The following is a 21,143-nucleotide window of genomic DNA, read 5'->3' on the forward strand; positions in this document are numbered from 1 at the left end:
ATTCATGACACTTTTCAAGAATACATTACCTGTGCCTCATCAACAGAATTGTTGCAGAGATGTTAAGTGCTCATTGATGACTCAGGACCATTATTTTGAATGTCAATTTTGAAGATGTTGTCTTCTTTTTGCTATTCTTTTATTCATTATGTGTTATTTTATAATTATATCACTTCATCCATCTTGTCATTTAATATACATTTACTCTTTATTTAGTGGGGAAAGATGATGGAAACATCCCAAATAACAGAATAAATGATGATGTCTTAACTCTCTGGATTACTCTGTGACCTTTGAAAAGGATGTAGAAGACTATTGACATAAAAATTAAAATATTGGAAAGAATTTTGCTGTATCACTAAATTATATAGATGCACCTGTTCAAGCTGAGTTTAGAAAAGGCAGACAAACCAGAGATCAAACTGCCTACATCCACTGGATCATAGAAAAAGCAAAAGAATTCCAGGGGAAAAAAAATCTACCTCTGCTTTATTGAATACGCCAAAGCCTTTGACTGTGTGGATCACAACAAACTGTGGAAAACTCTTCAAGAGATGGGACAACCAGACCACCATACCTGCTTCCTGAGAAAACTGTATGCAGGTTAAGAAGCAACAGTTAGAACCAGACATGGAACAGCAGACTGGTTACAAATTGGGAAAGGAGTACGTCAAGGCTGTACTTGATGTACACCCTGCTTATTTAACTTGTATGCAGAGTACATCATGCAAAATGCCGGACTAGATGAAGCACAAGCTGGAATCAAGATTGCTGGGAGAATTACCAATAACCTCAGATACACAGATGACACCACCCTTATGGCAGAAAGCAAAGAAGAACTAAAGAGTCTCCTGATGAAAGTGAAAGAGGAGAGAGAAAAAGCTGGCTTGAAACTCAACATTTAAAAAACCAAGATCATGGCATCTGATCCCATCACTTCATGGCAAATATATGGGGAAACAATGGAAACAGAGAGAGACTTTATTTTCTTGGGCTCCAAAATCACTGCCGATGTGAGTGCAACCATGAAATTAAAAGACACTTGCTCCTTGAAAGAAAAATTACGACCAACTTAGATAGCATATTAAAAAGCAGAGACATTACTTTGCCAACAAAGGTCCATCTAGTCAAAATTATATTTTTTCCAGTAGTCATGTATAGATGTGAGAGTTGGACTATAAAGAAAGTTGAGCACTGAAGAATTGATGCTTTTGAACTGTGGTGTTGGAGAAGACTCTTGAGAGTCCCTTGGACTGCCAGGAGATCCAACCAGTCCATCCTAAAGGAAATCAGTCCTGAATATTCATTGGAAGGATTGATGCTGAAGGTGAAACTCCAATACTTTTGCCACCTGACGCGAAGAGCCGACTCACTAGAAAAGTCCCTGATGCTGGGAAAGACTGAAGGCAGGAGGGGAAAGGAATAACAGAGGATGAGACGGTTGGACGGCATCACCAACTTGATGGACATGAGTTTAAGCAAGCTCTGGGAGTTGGTGATGGACAGGGAGGCCTGGCATGAGGTAGTCCATGGGGTCGCAAAGAGTCGGACATGACTGAGTGACTGATCTAAACTGACTGAAGTGATGCAGTGGGCTGCTAAACATTTTATACATCAGGGTGACCCCTATGCCTGGGAATCCTGTTGGGTTCTGATTCCAGACAGTTCAAATCAATGCATGAAGATGCGATAGTACTCAGCCTTAGATGAAAGTTCTGTGTGTTCAGTTCAAGGATTCCAGGCAAAGCAAGCAACATTTACTGATCACCTATCACGTGCCAAACTCTATTTCAGTTGTTTTCCTGTTATCTCTGTTGACTGGTAATGATGCTCCGTGATTATCTTTGTTTCCATAGACAAGGAAGCTAAAGCTAAGAGATACTGTGTGGCTTGCGCAGATTCACACAGTTGAAAGAGAGTGGGGCGAGGATTTGGATATAAATATTGATATAATTGACTCCAAGTCCAATGTACTTGCTTTTATGCTACACCAATTATCTATTGCTTCAGTAATGCTGCATGATGCATGACAGGCAACCACAAAACCGCAGTGGCATGCAACAGTAAGTGCATATTGTTCACCCCTCTGGGGTCAGCTGGGAGTCAGCCAGGCCCTTCTGCTGTTCTTGGCTGGGCTCAGCCACATGTCTTGTGGTTGACTGGCTATTGGCTGATCTAGGCTGGCCTTGTCTGGGGCAAATGGGGTGACTCGGCTCTGCTCCACATGTCTTTCATCCTTCAGCAGACTAGCCCAGGCATGTCCTCGTGGCAGTGACACAGGTGGAATAGAGAGAGGAATCATACAGCCCCTTGAGTCAGATAGGCTGGGAATAGCACACACTCATTTCTATTGGCCAAACCAAGCCACATGATCCAGTTCAGCATCAAGAATGAGGAATACACTCCTCCTCTTTTATGGAAGAATCACAAAGTTATGTTGTAAAGGGTGTGGATACAGGGAAGGGTGAAAATTGAGGCCATTGAGGGAATCAATCGTATACGACAAGCTGCCTTATTCAAGCAGGTGTTCTGAGGGCTTCATCTGGGGGGTGGAGAGGAGGAAGACAGATATCTGTTGAACCAAAATAACATTATTCCATAATATGTTATTAGAAGAGTGTCCCATTCCTAGATAAATTTGAGAGATGCTGCATAAATCAAACTGAAGATTTATCTACCGTGATACTTCTCAGTGCCTTCAATATGTCAGGGTGCATTGTGATACTAGATGAAGAGAGTATTCAATATTTCCCAAACTCATTTTTCATACAGCCTACCTGTTAACATCTCTTAGGAAAAATATTCTGGGAAACCCCAGTTTTGAAAATAACAGACTAATGACTCGTGAAAGTGAAAGTCGCTCAGTCGTGTCAACTCTTTGCAACCCCATGGACTACACAGTCCATGGAATTCTCCAGGCCAGAATACTGGAGTGGGGAGCCATTCCCTTCTCCAGGGGATCTGCCCAACCCACAGATCGAACACAGGTCTCCCACATCGCAGGTACATTCTTTACCAGCTGAGCCACAAGGGAAGCCCAGTGACTCTTAGGGTGACTTTTAACACCAAGTCCTACTATTTGATGCTGTCCTGTAACACGGGCACGCACTCTGGGACTATTAAGCAAAGGAGAGAGGTGCTTTTGTTGTGTGTCTCCCAATCCCCACATGAAATGAATGTATCTTCATGACGCAGAAAGCAGACACACGGAGCTGTGTCCGCTGCATTTCTTCGGCTGCCAGTACCTCGTGATCCTGGGCGCTGGCGCTCAGGTGCCGTATCTGGGCAAGAGGCTGGAGGACACGTGTCCTCTAAGAGCGCAAAGTATGGGCTTGGTGAAGTAGAAAGCTTTCTGTTCCTCAGCTATTCCTTCCACTTCCCAGGGAGTATTGTGATAGTCCTGTCCTGAGATTCCTGCAAGTACTTCCTTCAGGTACCTGTCGCGGCATATTAAAAACAAAATCAAAAACCTGCAGGAGCAAAGGTAGCTCAGTTAAAAGCACAGTTGTCACACAGTTTAGGAACATGTGCTTGAATATAGTCAAGCATGTGAGTACAAAGGCTGATTCTTCTCTACTTGGTAAAATGGGACCAACAAAATTGCTACTTGTTGAACTTTTTTAACCTCCTTCAGAGCCCTATGTGTGCATGAAAATGTCAATGTAACATAAAAAGAAAACAAGTCTGTAAGGCTGACTTTTTCACATGAAAAATGGTGTGATTTTTCTAACATGGTTTTCATTGCTGTGCTGAGTAATTCCCTCCTTGCCCTCAGCTGAGCTCTGAGGCCTGGGCTTTGCCTGGCACTGCTTCTGGCTCACCCTGCCAGCTTGCCCAGGAGGACTCCACTCCTGCCCTCCACCTCCTCCTTTGGAACTGCATCCATTGATCTCTGACTTGGACTCTGCTACCTGGAAGTACCAGCCTCCCAGTGTGCTAGGAGGTCTGGCAAGGAGTGGAGTGGGGGCCTGTAACCAATGCTTCAGACAGACTCTTCCTTTCCTCCAGAGGCTTAACAAAAATGACTGGGGTTGATTTGGCAGGGCTGGAAATGATCCGTCATCCCCCTTTTCCAGTGATCTCCATGTGCAGGCACAGTGCTTACTGTTCTGGGTTCATATGATCACATGTGAACTCGTGCTGTTTGGAACTGTGTTCATTTACATAACACATTTCTCAGGTGCCCGTAAGTTATACATGAGTCGGTGTTAATCATCTGAAATCTCATTTGAACACAACACTTTTTTTCTTACTCTGCAGGTTTACCTCTCTCTCCCACTCAAGCTCATGCAGCGCTTCAGAAGCAGTTGGGTCTCTTTCCTGACACTGTGGGGCAGGTGCTCAGAAGCCCATGTGGAGTGGGGTATCTCACCCGAGGCAACTTGATGGGCTGGCAGAGGATCTGTAAGGGCCAGGAGTCCCTGCCCCACAAACCCTTCCTCTCTCCTTATCCTCCTTTCTCCAGGCTTGTTGGCCATTCTCTGCTAGGAAAGCTAGTGTATGGGACAGTCAAGCCATTCCTAACTAGCCCTGGGCTCATGCTTCTGGGAGCCTTTCCCAGAATCCCACTAGACAAGGCCTCTGTATTGACTAATGTCCAGTGATTATTTCCTCTCGCCAGTTAGAATTCTCAAGAGCTGAGGACGGTTTTTTCTCAGCCACCAGAAGGTGTGAGCTGAAGCGCTACAGAGGGCAGAATCTTAAGTAGTTCTCATCAGGGTTTGCCCCAACGGGAATTCATTCCTTTCCTCTGCCTGGCTCCATCCTGCTCCCCGTGTGTCATGACCTGAGCAAAAGCCAGGTTCAGTTCCCACAGGTGCACAGACCCCACTCTCCTAAATGAGAGAGATGAGAAAAGTGATGAGAGCTGATATCCCTGCTTCCCAAAACAGGAAGCAGGCGGGATAGATTGACTCGATATGGAGCTATCAGACTGCAACTTGCTCACACTGGGACTTTTATCACTGCCACTCATCAGCACTCCGGCAAGCTCATGAATAATGTATTTCCCAGTGATTTCCTTCCTTATTTGCTAGCTTGAGGCAATATTGATTTTTTTTAAAAGTCTACATAGCTGAGGTGTTGTGGTAACATTTATTTAAAACAATTGGGAGACAGAACACATATATATTTATCTCTACATATGTGTTAGTGTCTGTTGTCAGTGGATAATAATGTTCGCTTAAGAGGCCACTGTTGGTTATTCAGCATGTTTTTCCAACCAAAGACTGGTTCAGACTGGAACCCTGAGGCAGGTAGAAACAGCTGTGTGGTGAACCAGGATGACAAGGCAGAGTGGACTGGGATGAGGTGGAGTCACAGGTATGGAAACTGAGCCATGGAATTAGCAGTAAGGTGGGTTTCCCTGGTGGCTCAGACAATAAAGAATCTGCCTGTAATGCAGGAGACCAGGGTTCGATCCCTGGGTTGGGAAGATCCCCTGGAGAAGGGAATGGCAACCTATTCCAGTATTCTTGCTTGGAGAATTCCAAGGATTTAGGAGCCTGGTGGGCTACAGTCCATGGGGTTGCAAAGAGTTAGACACGACTGAGCAACTAGCACACAACACACACACATGCCTTTGTTACTCAGTCGAGGGTCCGCCCTCCCTCCGCCCTTCCTTCTCTCTGCATCCCTGTCCTGGATGCAAAAGCTCTCCTGGCTGTTGAAGCTGCTGCTGCTAAGTCGCGTCAGTCATGTCTGACCCTGTGCGACCCCATAGACAGCAGCCCACCAGGCTCCCCCGTCCCTGGGATTCTCCAGGCAAGAATACTGGAGTGGGTTGCCATTTCCTTCTCCGATGCATGAAAGTGAAAAGTGAAAGTAAAGTCGTTCAGTCGTGCCCAACTCAGCGACCCCATGGACTGCAGCCTACCAGGCTCCTCCGCCCATGGGATTTTCCAGGCAAGGGTACTGGAGTGGGTTGCCATTGCCTTCTCTGCTCCTGGCTGCACCAGTTTCCATATCAAAGGGGCAAATGTGATGGTAACTTATGGGCAATACTCCTGCAAACGGGCCAAGAAAGTTAAACAATCTAAAGTGCTAACTAGCATTGGTGACCACCAGGCTAATCTTGGAGAAAGAAGAGGTCCAGTGGGGCTGGGGAGGTAGCAGTTCCCCTAGGTGTGGCGCTGTCCTGCTAAAAGGTGCCGTGGGTAGCTGGCATCCTTACCTGTGAAAGGCACCTGGCTCAGCGCCTCTGTGTACTTTGTTTATGATTCTCAGCAACTGACAGAGAGAAGTGCATACCTGGAATTACTGCGCTGATGGCAGGCCTGACGCCCCCAGCCCTGCTCACCCACCCACCACCTCGGGCGAGCCAGAAGCATGCTTCGAATTTGACAGGCTGTCCTGGCCTCCTACTTAATTATATTGTCACACAAGCTTTCAGGGATTCCAAGAAGACAGCCCTCTTCAGGGAAATTTAATTCTCCTCCCAAGCCATTTCCTTAGCCCTCCCCTCACCACTCTGGTCTTTCTCTCAAAAGTTCAGCAAGTGCTGGACACCTGCTTGGTATTGAAAGAGGGTCTGATAGGAGGAGGAGGTGACTTGAGTAATCCTCCTTCACACCCATCTGTCCCTGGCACTCAAGGCTCAGGCTTCATCTCCTGGGGTGGGTATAATGGCTGAAGTGGAAAAAACACAGTCCCTGAAGTTCTGGAGAGAATCCCCGAAAGGCTGTGGAGGGTCACAGAGGTGGAAGAGGAGAGCGTGGCACAGCTGGCCGGCTGAGGCTCCAGTCTCTCCTGCCCACTGACTTGCTACTCCTATAAGCTACTGATTAGAACCCCAAATTCTCACCCACATGGCCCCCTACTGTTTTGAAGGAATTTCGCATAAAGTGTATTGTGTGAACTTCCCCGGTATACTGGAGTTGGTTGCCATTCCCTTCTCCAGGGGATCTTCTCCATCCAGGGATCCAACCCAGGTCTCTTCCATTGCAGACAGATTTTTTACCGTCTGAGCCACCAGGGAAGCTCCTATAGTCTAGATTATGCCCCCAAGCCCTCTATTCAGTTGTCTTATCTAGGCTTATCTAGTTGAAGCCCTCTCATCCTTCCTTCCATCTCAACCTTGTGAAAAAGAGACGGTATCAACACTCTGCCTCCACTTCATGCCTTACAATCCCCTGGCCACGCTGACTGGACCTGCCTTCTTTAAGGTGACCATCAACGTCCAGGTCTAATCTTAGGGCCCTTTCTGAGTCCTCACTTGCTCTGGTGCATTTTTTCCCTATTACCAGTTTCCAATGCCCTTCCACTTCCTCCCAGTACACCTCACACCTCCTCCAGGTCCAACCCCACTACTCCCAGCGTACACACCTTCGCCCAGTGCACCCCCAGTCCACTCCTACCTGCTTCCAGCATACTAACCTCCTCTCAGGGCACCCCAGTCCACTCCCAGCTCCTCCCAGTGTACCCTCACGTTATAAGCTGGTAACATGTTCAACCCAAAGAAATGCATCTCAAATGGTGTCACTGCAGGCATCAGTGCAGACACTATTCGGGGTCATCAACAGTGCTAGTGATTTCTCAAATCTTTCCATTTGAATAACTACCAACTTGGCCCACATTCAGAAGGTGGCCCAAGGTCCCTGTAACTCGTGACACTGGGAAGTCACCCCGCAGTGATGCTCACCTACTTCCATCTCTTTGGTCCCAGGTGGTCCCAAAAGCCTGAATGCCCTGCGTTTTGGAATTCCGATTCCCCCATGTGCTGAGCAGCATGTGGAACAGAGAGTTCGTGTGGGTGAAATGGGAATCACCCTCCTCCCCTCATCTTGTTGAGTCAAAAGCCTGAAGCTGGACCCCCTCTCGGCTTGGCTCTTTACTTCTGCTCATCTAACAAGGAAGTGGCTGAAAGGAGGGCTCGTTTCCTCTGCAGGGAGCAGAGAGAGGGAGCACGCACAGCCGACTCGCGTTTATTTGAAATTGCTCCATGGCGCAAGGCCCTCTAATCGATCATTTCTCCACAAACGTCAATGGGAGAAATGTGAGTTCCGTATTTATAAAGCCAGAAAAATGGGGGCTTGTCCCCCACCTCCCAGGTGTGTATTTATGCACTGATGAATGACCCCAAAGTGGGTTTGTTATAGAAAACTTTCGTGCCAAAGACAAGAACCTTGCATCTGGAAACACAGTCTGACAATTAGGCCTCTGAGCCCGGAGGCCAGCATTAAGGCTCCGCGCTTGTTTCCTGGCTGTGATGATCACATCCATACCGCTGAGGTGAATGCAGGGTTTTTGGAATTTGGATCCTCCTGGTTTCTACAGCACTGTCCCCTGAGGTTGCTTTGTGTTCTGTTTCAGTTTTGTTTGTTTGTCTGGTTTTTGGCACTGGGGTTGGAGCTGTAAAAATCTTGGAATCTAATCAGATTCTGTGCAGGAGAACAAAACTCTAACCCCAGTCTTATCAAGAGAGGAGAGCTCTGAGGAATAAGGAATTAAGACCCTTTGAAGTAGTTAAATGGGGAGTTCCATGCAGACTTGGGGTGCCCTGATTGGTTAGGCATTTCCCAGAAGTCTGCACACCCCAGATCCACCTTGGGGAACAGCACATCTGTACCAAGACATGATCCTTGACCCCAATTCCTGCCCCCTAACTCTAGCCTTCTAAACAAGGGTACCTTTTGTTTTAAGAAGGAGAGTGAAATAGGAATCACACTTCCAAAATAGCATTTACAAAAAGGGACAGAAGTGAACTGTTAGCGCTGGTTAAGTCAAAAGCGATGTGTCTTGCCTGGGCTCCCAAAGATCTTTCTCCCGGGGTGAGATCTGAGCTGAGTAACATGTGACCAATCTGAGCCTTGTGTTTTATGCACTTTGGGGAAAAAAATCAGCTGCTGTGAAAGGGTTAAAAATTTGAGAGCCTCAAGCGACAGGCACATCCAGTTTCAGTCGGGAAGAAAGACAAGTGTTTTGTTAGTAACTGGATATGGCTGGAGCTGGGTTTTGGCCTCCCGTTCCTCTGCAGGTTGAGCCTGGGCATGGGCCAGTTCTTGCAGTTATTCGGAGGTGGAATCGAGGCAGAGGTTCTGGAAGGCAGGGCCTGGGATGTGCTACCACCCCCATCCATGACACAGAGGGAAACAAAGCCTCAGGAGGACTGCGGACTTGATCCAGGCCATCCTTAATAGTGGCACAGCAAAGGCAAGAATGGGAAAGTCTTGGCACAATCCCAGTGTCCTTTGTGGAAAGACCTGGATTATTTTAGCCCATGGATTCAGGCAGGGCTAGTTCAGCCTCTTCTTGGTGGTGATATCTCGCATTCATCTTTTTCCCCCTCACCATCCAGATCCCTTATCTGTGAAATAAGTTTCAAAATAGCTCTTTGGTTGGGTTTTTGTATTAAAATGAGATGGTGCATGTAAAGACCAGAGGCTAACGTACTCAAAAAATGTCTGTTCTTGGGCTACCAGGAATTCTTCCAGGCTTGGGGTCATGCATGTAGACAGAACAGCCTCTTCAGAATCAGTAAGGATGCAGATAAAGCCTCTGAAAACCAAATATCCTTGTTAAAATTTGGCATACTCCCAGCCCCTTCCTGGAGGAACCCCACGTCAACCTGAAAGGCAAATGGGATGGGGAGAATAAAAGGGGGCTTTTCTGAGCAAAGAGGGACTCACCCTGAGAAGCAGCGCCAAGTTAACGATGCCTGAAGAAGGCCTGTGAAGTTAGGGAGGCCTGGAGATGAGAAGGCCAGAGGAAATAATGCTTTTCTTGTCTCAGCTGCGGGGGCAGGAGGAGAGCAACAGCTGGCAGGCATATGCAGCCTGTTAGGGGCACGCTCCCATCAGCAGAAGGAAATCCTGCCCGGCACTGCAGGGCCTCAGCGGCCACTAGGGAGCAGGCCGGCTGGGGGTCTCAGGGAGGCTCTGTGTCCCCGCCTAGGCTGCCTGTGCTGAGACCTCTCTCCTCAGCCCCGCTAGGGCCCTCCGCCTTTGCAGAAGTTGTCAAATCCAGTGATGCTATCAACAGAAAGTCCAAGGATGACTGGGGTTTATTTTGTATCTACTTCAACCCACTCCAGTGTTCTTGCCTGGAGAATCCCAGGGACAGTGGAGCCTGGTGGGCTGCCATGTATGGGGTCGCACAGAGTCAGAGATGACTGAAGCGACTTAGCAGCAGCAGCAGCAGCAGCAGCAGCAGCAGCAGCAGCAGCAGCAGCAGCAGCAGCTAAACGCCTATGAATCCCCCAATACCCCACCTCTGGCTGTGCCTGGATGGGCACCTTTGGTCCACTCTGTAGCCTGGAATCCTTCTCCTTAGCCAGGCTAGACAGTGAGTGGCCTTCTCCTTCCTCCACCTTTTCCTTGGGTTTCCTTTATTGGCCAGGAGATTAGGCTCCTGAGAAAGGGACCAGGGTTGCCTGCCATTCCCACCTTGGACCCTCAGCCTCTGAGCCGTTGGACCATGTGACAAGATGCCCGGTATTAGCATCTGCTAATTAATTGGAAAACCCCGCTCCCTGTTGGCCTGTAGCTTTTACAAACCTGAATTAAACGAAGTGTTTATGTGACAGATATGTGGGAGGGATTTCAGATATAATCACCATCAATCTGGCTGCAGCCAAAATAAATTCTGTGAAAAGTAAAACAAACTATTGCACAGACAAAGTAGGCCTTAGGGGTCTCCGGCAATAATCTGTGTTTTCTTATTTAGCTGCGTCTAATATTTCTGCTCTCTTCGGTGAAGATAGGATCTCTGCACACAGGGCATTCTTGCTTCAGCTACAGGGGTGGACACACACTCTCTCCCACTGAGTGGAGGGAGATAGGAAGGGATGTTGCATATTTACATTTAAATTCTTAGTTCAAATAAATCTGCTCTTGGCTGGGCACAGGGTGGGTGGGAGGGTTGGAAAATGGGTTGGAGGGCATGCTGCCACCTCTGCTCCTCCAACCAGCCTGGCTCCGGGCAAGGGTAGAAAAATCAGAGGCCACCACTCCTTCCAGAGAGGGGCCCTTAGTGAGCCTGTGAGCTATACAAGCTGTCTGAGCTCTCTGTCTCCATCAGTTATTTCAGCACTCCTGTGAGGAAAGAGAGTGAGGAAATTGAAGCTCTGACATGGTAACATCTTGCCTAACTCTAAAAATAGTGATGTTGGCATTGACCTTGACTCTGAAAGCCTATGCTCTCTCTCTCTACAAGGTCTGAGCAAATAAAGAGCTGGTCCTCTCTGTTGTTGTTCAGTTGCCAAGTTGTGTCCAACTCTCTGTGACCCCATGAACTGCAGCATTTCAGGCTTCCCTGGCCTTCACCGTCTCCTGGAGTTTGCTTAAACTTGTGTCCACTGAGTCAGTGATGCCATCCACCCATCTCATCCTTTGTCACCCCCTTCTCTTCCTGCCTTCAATCTTTTCCAGGATCAGGGTCTTTTCCAGTGAGTTTGCTCTTCATGTCAGATGGCAGAAGTATTGGAGTTTCAGCTTCAGCATCACTCCTTCCAATGATTATTCAGGGTTTATTTCCTTTATGATTGACTTGTCTGATCTTATTGCTGTTCAAAGGACTCTCAAGAGTCTTCTCCACCCCACAGTTGGAAAGCACCCATCCTTTGGTCCTCTCTGAGATGTAGCCTTATGCATCAGGGTCAGCCCTGCTTGGCTCTGCCCCGCCTCCCTGCCTCTCTTGCAGCTAGGGCTGCTCCGTATCCCTCCCCAGTTCTCCCCTTTGGCTCCACTCGACCCCAGTTTCCAGTCAGGCCTAGGGTGAGGTAGGTGATCCCCAAGTCTCCAGACCAGCAGCTGCCCATCCTGCCTGAGCACAGCACAGCCTCCTTCCTGTCTCTTTCAGGTCTTGCTCAGGTGACCAGCCTAGGACCCTAGCAAATGCTCCAGCAAAAGCTCTGTATAGGTGTCTAGGTGCTAAAAGCCAGCTCCCTAGCTCATCTGTGCCTGGGTTTGGCATACCTGGAAATGTCCCACCCTGTTAGTCAGTGCTGGCCTGGGTCTGGAAGAAGCGATAGCTATTAGCCCAATGCCTGCCCATCTGCTGTGAATCCCTGCCTTGATTCGTGTGTTCCAATGTCAGTGGATCTGTTGCCACATTCTGTATCCCTTCCTCAAATTCTAGAACTGCTCTCTGTAGCCCTTTTGGTGCTTTCTGACTGATTCTGAGATGTTAGAACCCCTCTGAAAATCTATCATGAAGAATGTATTTTCCTGTTTTTTTTTTTTTTTTTCCATATGCTCCTCTATGCCTTTTTGCAAGAACCCCACCTGAGGTCAAAAGGCCCATATTCAGTGGGAAAAGTTTCCAGATCAGTGATTTAGGCCACAACTGCTTGCTCCCTGACCACCCTGCAGTATCAAAGAGTCAATTATACCTCAGTTATGCTTATATACTCTTGGATAGACCAGAGAATAAAAGCTTCTCTATGAAATAAAAGTGTTTGTCACTTTGCAAGTCCATTCATTCAATAATATTTATTGAGTCGACTATGTGCCTCACACTGTTCCATGCCCTTAGGATACACATTAGCGAACTAAAAATCCTTGCCCTCCTGGAGTTTATATTCTAGTAGGTGTATGCAAATGACAAATGATAAACAAGAAATGTGTACAACAGTGCCAATGAATAAGATGAAACAAGGTAAGAGTGACTGAAAGTACTGGAGTCAGAGAGAGTTCATGTAAACCAGGGTGTTTGGGACAAGCCTGATAGAGAAGGTGATGTTTGAACATAGACCTGAGGAAGGCGAGGAAGTTAGCCATGAGGGTGTCTGGGGAAGGGTGTTCTAGGCTGAGGGACCAGCCATTGCAAAGGCCCTGAGGCCAGACTATGCCTGGCATGTGTAAAGACCAGCAAGAAGGCCACAGTGGCCACAGTGATGTGACCAGCGGGAGAAGCAGAAGGAGATGAGATCAGAAAGAAAACAGGGACTGGATTATGTAGGAGCTTGCAGGTACTGTAGTAACTTTGTATTTTTCTAATCCTACTCAAATAAGTTCATAAAAGGCAGTCTCTCTCATTAGTCAAGCTGGAGTTCAAGATATTCAACAAAAATTTCTTGAATATATACGTTAAGTCCTGAGGCATACATTGAAGGCATTTTCTGCCTTCAAGTTAAAAAGCATTTTATTTATTCGTGTTGTGCTGGGTCTTCTTCACCGCACGGGCTTTTCTCGAGGTGCTGAGAGCAGGGTCTACTCTCTAGCTGTGGTGTGCAGGGTTTGCACTGCCGTAGCTTCTCCTGTGGAGCATGGGCTCTAGGGCTCTAAGGCTTCAGCCTCTGGGGCACCTGGACTCCATAGTTGTAGCTCCCAGGCTCTAGAGCCCAATAGTTGTGGCACATGAGCTTAGCTCTTCCAAGGCATGTGGGGTCTTCCTGGATCAGGAATCAAACCCATATCTCCTGTATTGACAGGTGGACTTTTTAGCACTGAGCTACCACTTGAACCCCAGGAAGTTCAAGTTTGAATCCCAATGGTTGTGGCAGCCTGGTGCAGAGGAAAGAGCCCTGAACTGGGATGTTGGGAGACCTGGGTTCTAGTCCTGCCTTTCCATTTAGCCAAACCTCAGCTTCCTGTCACTGGAGATAATGACCTATGCCACGGACACTTCCTAGGTGCTATGGCAATCAAATGAATTGAAATGCATAAAGGAATGTAAAGACTCTTTGAAAACCAAAGAGCCCTGCATAAATAGGAGAGATGATTAGAGGGTCAGGCTAGCAGGCCCTTGCCCCATGTCCCTTTTATTGGGCCCAGTAGACTCAATCTGTGTTATAACCTTTGCAGTGCGCTGTACTGCTCTCTCCCTGACCTCACTGGCATTCTTTTCACCTGGTGAGAACCGCCACTGTCATTCATTCAAGTTGATGCAAATCTCCAGCATGAAAAACACATCCTGGGGTATCTACTTTGCAAAGGAAATTTACCCATTCCTTCTCTATTTCATGCTTCCCTGATCAGATAAAGCTGCATTTGGTGCTAACTTTTAAGTCAAGTATGCGCAACTCCAACCAACAATAACAAAAACAGGCCCACAGGTTGCCGAACACGGTGAGCTTTTCAAAATGCATTCAGACAGTGTGAGGATATTAATAGGGAGACACGTATCTCATTTCAGCCTACAAAGCAGATCCCACAGTGGGACATGGAAATGCTGGGCGCTTCAAGGTTAGCTTGAACTGAAGAGAGGAACTTGGCTGGGATACAGACACGCCTGAGGCTGTATCCCAGACGCTGAGCTCCTAGCTCTAATGGCACAATCTGTCAACTCAGCTCTGTTTTGAGTGGAACTGGACACTCAGTGATGGCCAAAAACAGCAGTTGACTAAAATAATGAAGCTACGTGTAGACAGTGATGGAGGCAGAGGAAGACACGTCTGGACGGGCCCTTTGGAAATCATCTTGAACACTCTTCTTTTCCTTTACAGGTGAAGACGCCAAGACCTTCGGGTCACATTGTGACTGTGATCGTGACAAGACTCTAATGCCACTTTCACTGTGAGTGCATTCACCTCCACTAGAGTCTCAGCGTGCTACATGTCACTAGCACTCCTTTTTGTGGGACAGAAGCTCTCTGGACCCAGGTCATCTGAACGGTCCCTTGGAGGTTCTGGGGTCCAGTGACAGGTGAGCACTGTGTTGGTCACAATGGAAAAGGTGTTTGAATAAGGAATCCAAAGACCCGGCTGGTCTGAGGCCTGGCTTTGGGTGAATTTACTGGGTGACACTTATTTTTTCAACTGTTTTTTCAACTGCAAAACATGAAGTTAAGAGAATGTGTGTTGATTCTGAAAATGAAATGATGCATGTAGATTTTTATGGCCATTATTTCCCACCTCTCTTGGTCAGATTCCAACATGTCATTTGGAAGGACATGGTTCTGAATTAGGGGTGAGACTCTAAACAGGGGATGTGGGGAAGCTGGCTCCTTCCAAATGGACCCTGGCCTTCACAGTCACAATACACAGGGCTCATCATCATCAAAACACCCTCTACCCTACCCTCATCTCCTTACCACACCCCAGCTCTACAGCCTCAACAGCCTTCTCCTCAGTCCTCAGAGTTGGCCTCAAGTTTGTAAACGTTGCTTCTTCACCTGGGGAAGCCCCTCTATCCTTTAAAATATTAGCATCACTACCTCCAGAGGACCATCCCCAACTCCCCCAGACCAATTAGTTGCTATCTGCTCTGTGTGATGGTGAAAGGAGCAAATCGCAGAGCCAGACCATGTGCGCCAAAGTTTTAGCTCCACCACCTCCTAGGGGCTTGTAAATGGGGATAAGGAGAGAATCTAGATTATAGGGTTATTCTGAGGATTTAATGGATTAGTATAAGTTAAAGCATTTAGAACAGGGCTTGGTTCGTGGTAAGTGCTTCATATTTTCCATTGTCGTTGTTAGAATACTTAATATATTGCTTGCAATGTAAGGGACTATATGTCTCCCTCCTCCACTCCAACTATTAGAGCCAGAACAGAGTCCTGTTTTTCTCTGTTTTCTCAGTGTTTAACACCATGTCAAGAACATAATAAGTGTCCAATGAACGCTTGTTAAGCAAGTGATTGGGCATTGCATGTGTGGCTATGTCTATGATACTATTTATGTATTTTTTCCAGTGAACTTCATGGGACAAGCAGCCTGTCAACTATGTCTCCATGACTTTCTAATGAATTGTCTTGTGGTTTAAAAAATACCCCAAGTCTCAATTTTGTTTAAATAACAAAGAAGGTTGTCTTGGAATTTTAACTAGTAAAACTACAACGTAGAAGCAAGTAAACTCAATTGGTTAATCGCTGTTTCTGCTCAGGGTTGTGGTCCCAAGCCACACTGTTCTTGACATGACTTCAAGAACGGAGCCCAGAGCTGGGGTGTATTTGAAGATTAATTAAAATAAAAGGAGCTCTCCTGCAAAGTCTTTGGGATCATATGGTGGGAAAGGGTTCAAAGGACTTCAGTAAGTGAATGTGCATGAATGCTCACTATGACCCCAGGAATGTAGCCTGCCAGCCTCCTCTGTCCATGGGATTTTCCAGTCAAGAATACTGGGGTGGGTTACCATTCCCAAACCAGGGATCAAACCTGCCTCTCCTGCATCTCCTATATTGGCCAATAGATTCTTTACCACTGAGCCACCTGGGAAGCCCCAGTAAGTAAACACAGTCCCCGAAAGGAGACAGATGAGATATGGATATGCAGCAAAAGGTCAGAGTGGGACTGGGTTGAATTTCTTAGAAGTAGATTGTAATCCACTGGCTCCACTTCTTGCTCTTAGTCTTGTTGCTGTGTGTGATATCCTGACACTGACGTCTGAGAGACTGTCTATCTGCAAACTGGAATCTGGTGTATTCTTAAATGGGCTTCCCTGGTGGCTCAGCTGATAAAGAACATGCCTGCAATGCAAGAGACCCTGGTTCCTTGACATTCTTAAATACCACAAAATAAATCCTCCCAAGGGATTTTCAGGTTAATATTCAACCACAATATCCCTTTCTAATGCTCACTGGTAAAAATAGTAATGTAATAAATGACCATGCTTGACAATATTCAGATATTAACTAAAATGATGATCTAAATATGTGAGTTTGTGACTATGTTAATAATATGCATGTTCTTGTGGTTATATTACAATTTAAACAAAATTTAAATTACAGGTGGATAATCAGGAACATCAACATACTCTCTTCACCTACTTTATAATATAGGTTTCAGACACACAATAGGACCCATTTGATGAGCTGAGTAAGGAGTATGGTAAATTGTCTGCAAAGATGCTGCCAAAAATTCCTCCCATCCCTAGATATACATGTTGTGCCTCCCATCACAGGGCTGAGCATATTTTTCCCCGCCTTGAACCCGGCCTGGCTTTGCGACTTGCTTTGGCCAACAGAATCCTGTAGAATCAATACTGTTCCAGTTCTGAGCCTTGTAAAAGGCTCTTAAGAGGCCTGATAGCTTCCACTTTCACTCTCTTAGAGCCTTGAGCCACCATGTAAGAACATCTCTCTGCAGGAGAGGGGGGGCCAGCCAATCTCCCACCATTCCAACCTCCCCAACCAAGGTCCTGGACTTGCTGTGGGAAACCATCTTGGCTCCTCCAGCCCCAGTCAAATCCTCCCCCTTAGCACCATTTGGAAAAGCAATAAGCTGTCTCCCAAAAACCTTGTTCAAATTATATTGCCATGAGCACATGGTTGTTACTTTGAGCTACTTCCATTTGAAATGTTCTGTTACACAGCAATAACATACCTGAAACAAGAGCTAACACTGATCTACTTCCTTGTCTGAGATCTCTTCCTGACTGATCTCCTTGAATTAGAACAGGCTGGGAAAAGTCTTGAGTGCCTCGCTCTCCCCATCACTCATGACAGACACTGCTGGTTGATACAACCTTTTCCCATCCAGCCCAGATATTGCCTTCAACCTCACCTAAGAGCTCTAGATGACAACTATTAAGCCAGTATGTAGGGCTTTGAATTGAAATGATTTGTCCTTCTAGGATTGGTTATTATGTTTCCAAGGCCTGTGTCCTTGAAAGGAAAAGGAGAGTGGTGTATCCTAGTGAGCTGTTAGCACCTTCCAGAATCATGGAATGTTAAAGATGATAGCGCTTCGGGGACTATCTAACATGGTGGTTGTGAATGTGGGCTGCATGTTACTCGGGCTGCTTTAAAAATTTAACTGATATCTGGATCTCACCCCCAAGGTTCTGATTCAGTGGGGCTTTAGTATTTTAAAGGATACATATATTTTGAAAGTGAAGAAATTTGACTTCACAAATTGAGGCCAAAAGCTGGCTGAGCCCTGAGGATATCAGGGGCAGACAGTCCAAGGACTCAGAGTGCCAAGAGGGGAGCAGTTTCCTAAACGGGAAACAAGGGTTCACGTGAGGGAATAGGCAGGAAGGGAGGGGATTCAGGAGAGCCAGCTCCCAGTCAGAAGATGGACAGCCTTGCCTTTCTGTCAGGAAAAGCTGGCAACTAACCTAAAAGCCTCTTGATGAAAGTGAAAGGAGAGTGAAAAAGTTGGCCTAAAGCTCAACATTCAGAAAATGAAGATCATGGCATCCAGTCGCATCATTTCATGGAAGATAGATGGGGAAACAGTGGAAACAGTGTCAGACTTTATTTTTGGGGGCTCCAAAATCACTGCAGATGGTGACTGCAGCCATGAAATTAAAAGATGCTTACTCCTTGGAAGAAAAGTTATGACCAACCTAGATAGCATATTCAAAAGCAGAGGCATTACTTTGCCAACAAAGGGCCGTCTAGTCAAGGCTATGGTTTTACCAGTGGTCACGTATGGATGTGAGAGTTGGACTGTGAAGAAAGCTGAGCACCGAAGAATTAATGCTTTTGAGCTGTGGTGTTGGAGAAGACTCTTGAGAGTCCCTTGGACTGTAAGGAGATCCAACCAGTCCATTCTAAAGGAGATCAGCCCTGGGTGTTCTTTGGAAGGACTGATGCTGAAGCTGAAACTCCAGTACTTTGGCCACCTCATGGGAAGAGTTGACTCATTGGAAAAGACTCTGAGGCTGGGAGGGATTGGGGGCAGGAGGAAAAGGGGACAACAGAGGATGAGGTGGCTGGATGGCATCACTGACTCGATGGATGTGAGTCTGAGTGAACTCCAGAAGTTGGTGATGGACAGGGAGGCCTAGCATCCTGCGATTCATGGGGTCGCAGAGTCGGACACGACTGAGCAACTGAACTGAACTGAACTGAACCTGTGAGGACAGGTTGTGATATATAGCTCCAGATGTGAGTAGAAGATATGGTCCTTGTTTTGAGGTTTTTCCTGTGGAGAATTTCTTAAATCTCAGATTGTCAAAAAGAACTGAGACAAAGTCTGAAGAGCATGAGAGATGTGTTTGACATAATCGGGTCAGAAAAGTTCAAGGCACCTTCTCTCTTGGCAAGTTTGGCAGGAATGCTAAGTTACAACGTGGGGACTGGAAACCTCATGACAGTACAATTTTAAGGCTTTATTTTTTGGTAATATATGACTTACTGTCATCTATATGAGTGGGTAGCTTTGATGCAAATATATATCAACTCTTTTCTGAAATCTGAAGAGATTTTCTGCATATAAATAAAACCACAAGTGCAATAAAATTGCTTTTGATCACCTCACATGAAAGGTGTTAAGAATTTTCAAGCTGTTGTGTAATTAAAATGCTATGGGGGGGGGGGAATCTTACTTGAATATCCGTCCTCATATTGCATCTGAAAAGACGTTTCTGGAGAAAAGCATACTCACCCACTTTGGTGTTGTTTTGACCCTAACTCTGTAGTTTGAAGAAAATTTATAGCTCTGAGTGACAGCAGAAAAATTGTCTTGTAGTTGAAAACCCTACAAACCATGAGTGACACTGGAATTTGCAAGAAATGAACCAAGTTTCTTCTCTTAGCCTCAGCCAACACAGAGGACCTAAAAAGAGATCATTTTTATCGGGAAAGGAGTAGCCTGGAAAACTTTCCTTCTTTTCCTGGGTCTTTTTCTGGATCTTCTGTCTGTAGGGTCATGGTGAGGAATACTCTCTGCCTGACTTGTTCTTTCCACAGTCTTTTCAAAATCACCTTTTGTATTGCTGTATATACTAATCACAGCTTTTATTCTACAATTATGGGTTTAAAATGGGAGAGGAATCATTACTCAAGCAAAGACGCCCATCAGCTCACACCCAGAGTACCACAACGGCGGCCTCATTGGTCATCCTGGCCCCATCCTACCTGTTACAGCCCATCCCTTGCTCTCTCAGGATGTAACAGTCAAAAGGTTATCTCTGTATATGCCACTGCTCCACTCAGAATATTTAAGGCACTCCATTTGCTTACATAAGAAAAGTTCAAACCCTTCAAGTCCCTCTACAGTCTGGTCCAATGTTGTCTCTGGCACTCACCTCACTTGACACCTTGGATCCAGCCTTGCTGTTTTACCTGCTTCTCTCCCTATTTCTGGCACCTTGACTCCATCCTGCCAGAAATGTCTTCCTCCCTCTGGTACGATTCCCCTAAGGACCAGCTTACTTCCACCTCCACTGGGAAGCTTTTCCCAGTTCCTCTGTCCAATTCTCCTGAACTTTAGTGGGGATTATTTGATAATTAGCATATCCTGACTTATATTTTTATATCTTTTTCATGTGTGTGCCTTATTTTCCTTTCTAAATGGTAAGATTTCATTCATTTATTCAAGAAATATTGTTGTGGACTAACCATGTTTGAGGCCCAGGGATCCCTGCAAGAATGCTGCAGGGATTGCTGAATAAGAATGCTGAATAAGACAGACATTCACCAACATCACAATGTTTCATTTCCCATAGTTTTATATTACATTTTGATATTGCGATAGGCAATGGCCAGGCTTGACCTGCTCAGCTTCTCCCAGTGGATAAATAACATGCCTGCCTGAAATTTTGAGAAAGGAGTTCGAAAAGAGGGCCCATGCTTTTCTACATTTTCGCAGTAGTTCCTCAAAGAATGGGCTTTAGGATGAGTAGTGATAATAACCAGGCATCACACATGGCCTGTTGTATTATCTTAGGTCAACCAAACATGTTTGATGCCTAGTTATTATCATTTAATCTGTGTTTGGTGCAGCAATATGGCATTATAGCAATATAGCAAGAAATTGAACCTGATAATAGGTCTGGATAATGTGGCTTACCCACATTATCCAGCGGTTTTGCAAAACCATTCTGGAGTTTTGAGATTTGTGGCTGCAGAATGTAGGAACTCCAGAAAACACTGATTAGGATTTCTCAGTACCTGGCAGTTACCCCCTGGCAGGCTGACGATGGCCAGCGCTCAAGCCTGTCTTGGGGTGGAATTAAGGTAAATCCGGGAAGCTGTGCTCCCCAAGCTCCCCGGTGTGTATAAGTCAATTACAAGCAATTATAAGTCAATGACAATCTCTTATCCTTTAAGGTCAGCTGCAATGACATGCAACGTGTGTGCTTTCTTCCTTCTTACTCATCTTCAAGCCCAGCTTCTATTGGACCACTTCAGAAATTTACGACAGCATACTCCCGCTTTTAGAACTCCTTTTTCAAAGTTGCCTGGAATATTCTTTTACATGTTCTCTTCTAGAAGAATTTTAAAATCAGTTTGTGAGTTCTTTGAAAAATCCCACTAGGAATTAGATCGTGATTTCACTAAATTTATAGATTAATAAGAGGGGAATGACTGTCTTT

General features: G+C 46.1%; 1 long non-coding RNA gene across 2 annotated transcripts in view; it reads left to right on the forward strand.

Moving 5' to 3' along the window:
• The window catches only part of LOC132659590 (uncharacterized), a 112,698-nt gene that overhangs the window by 11,311 nt on the left and 80,244 nt on the right, over positions 1-21,143 (forward strand). Inside the window, exon 2 of one of the 2 annotated variants that reach the window (XR_009600164.1) lies at positions 14,384-14,582. This is a non-coding gene — a long non-coding RNA (uncharacterized LOC132659590). Of the gene's footprint in view, positions 1-14,078; positions 14,583-21,143 lie in introns of those variants that run through there. The other variant, XR_009600165.1, reaches the window with a different exon arrangement.

The sequence above is a fragment of the Ovis aries genome, chromosome 3 (assembly GCF_016772045.2).
Source record: "Ovis aries strain OAR_USU_Benz2616 breed Rambouillet chromosome 3, ARS-UI_Ramb_v3.0, whole genome shotgun sequence".
In the NCBI taxonomy this organism is placed as follows: Eukaryota; Metazoa; Chordata; class Mammalia; order Artiodactyla; family Bovidae; genus Ovis; species Ovis aries.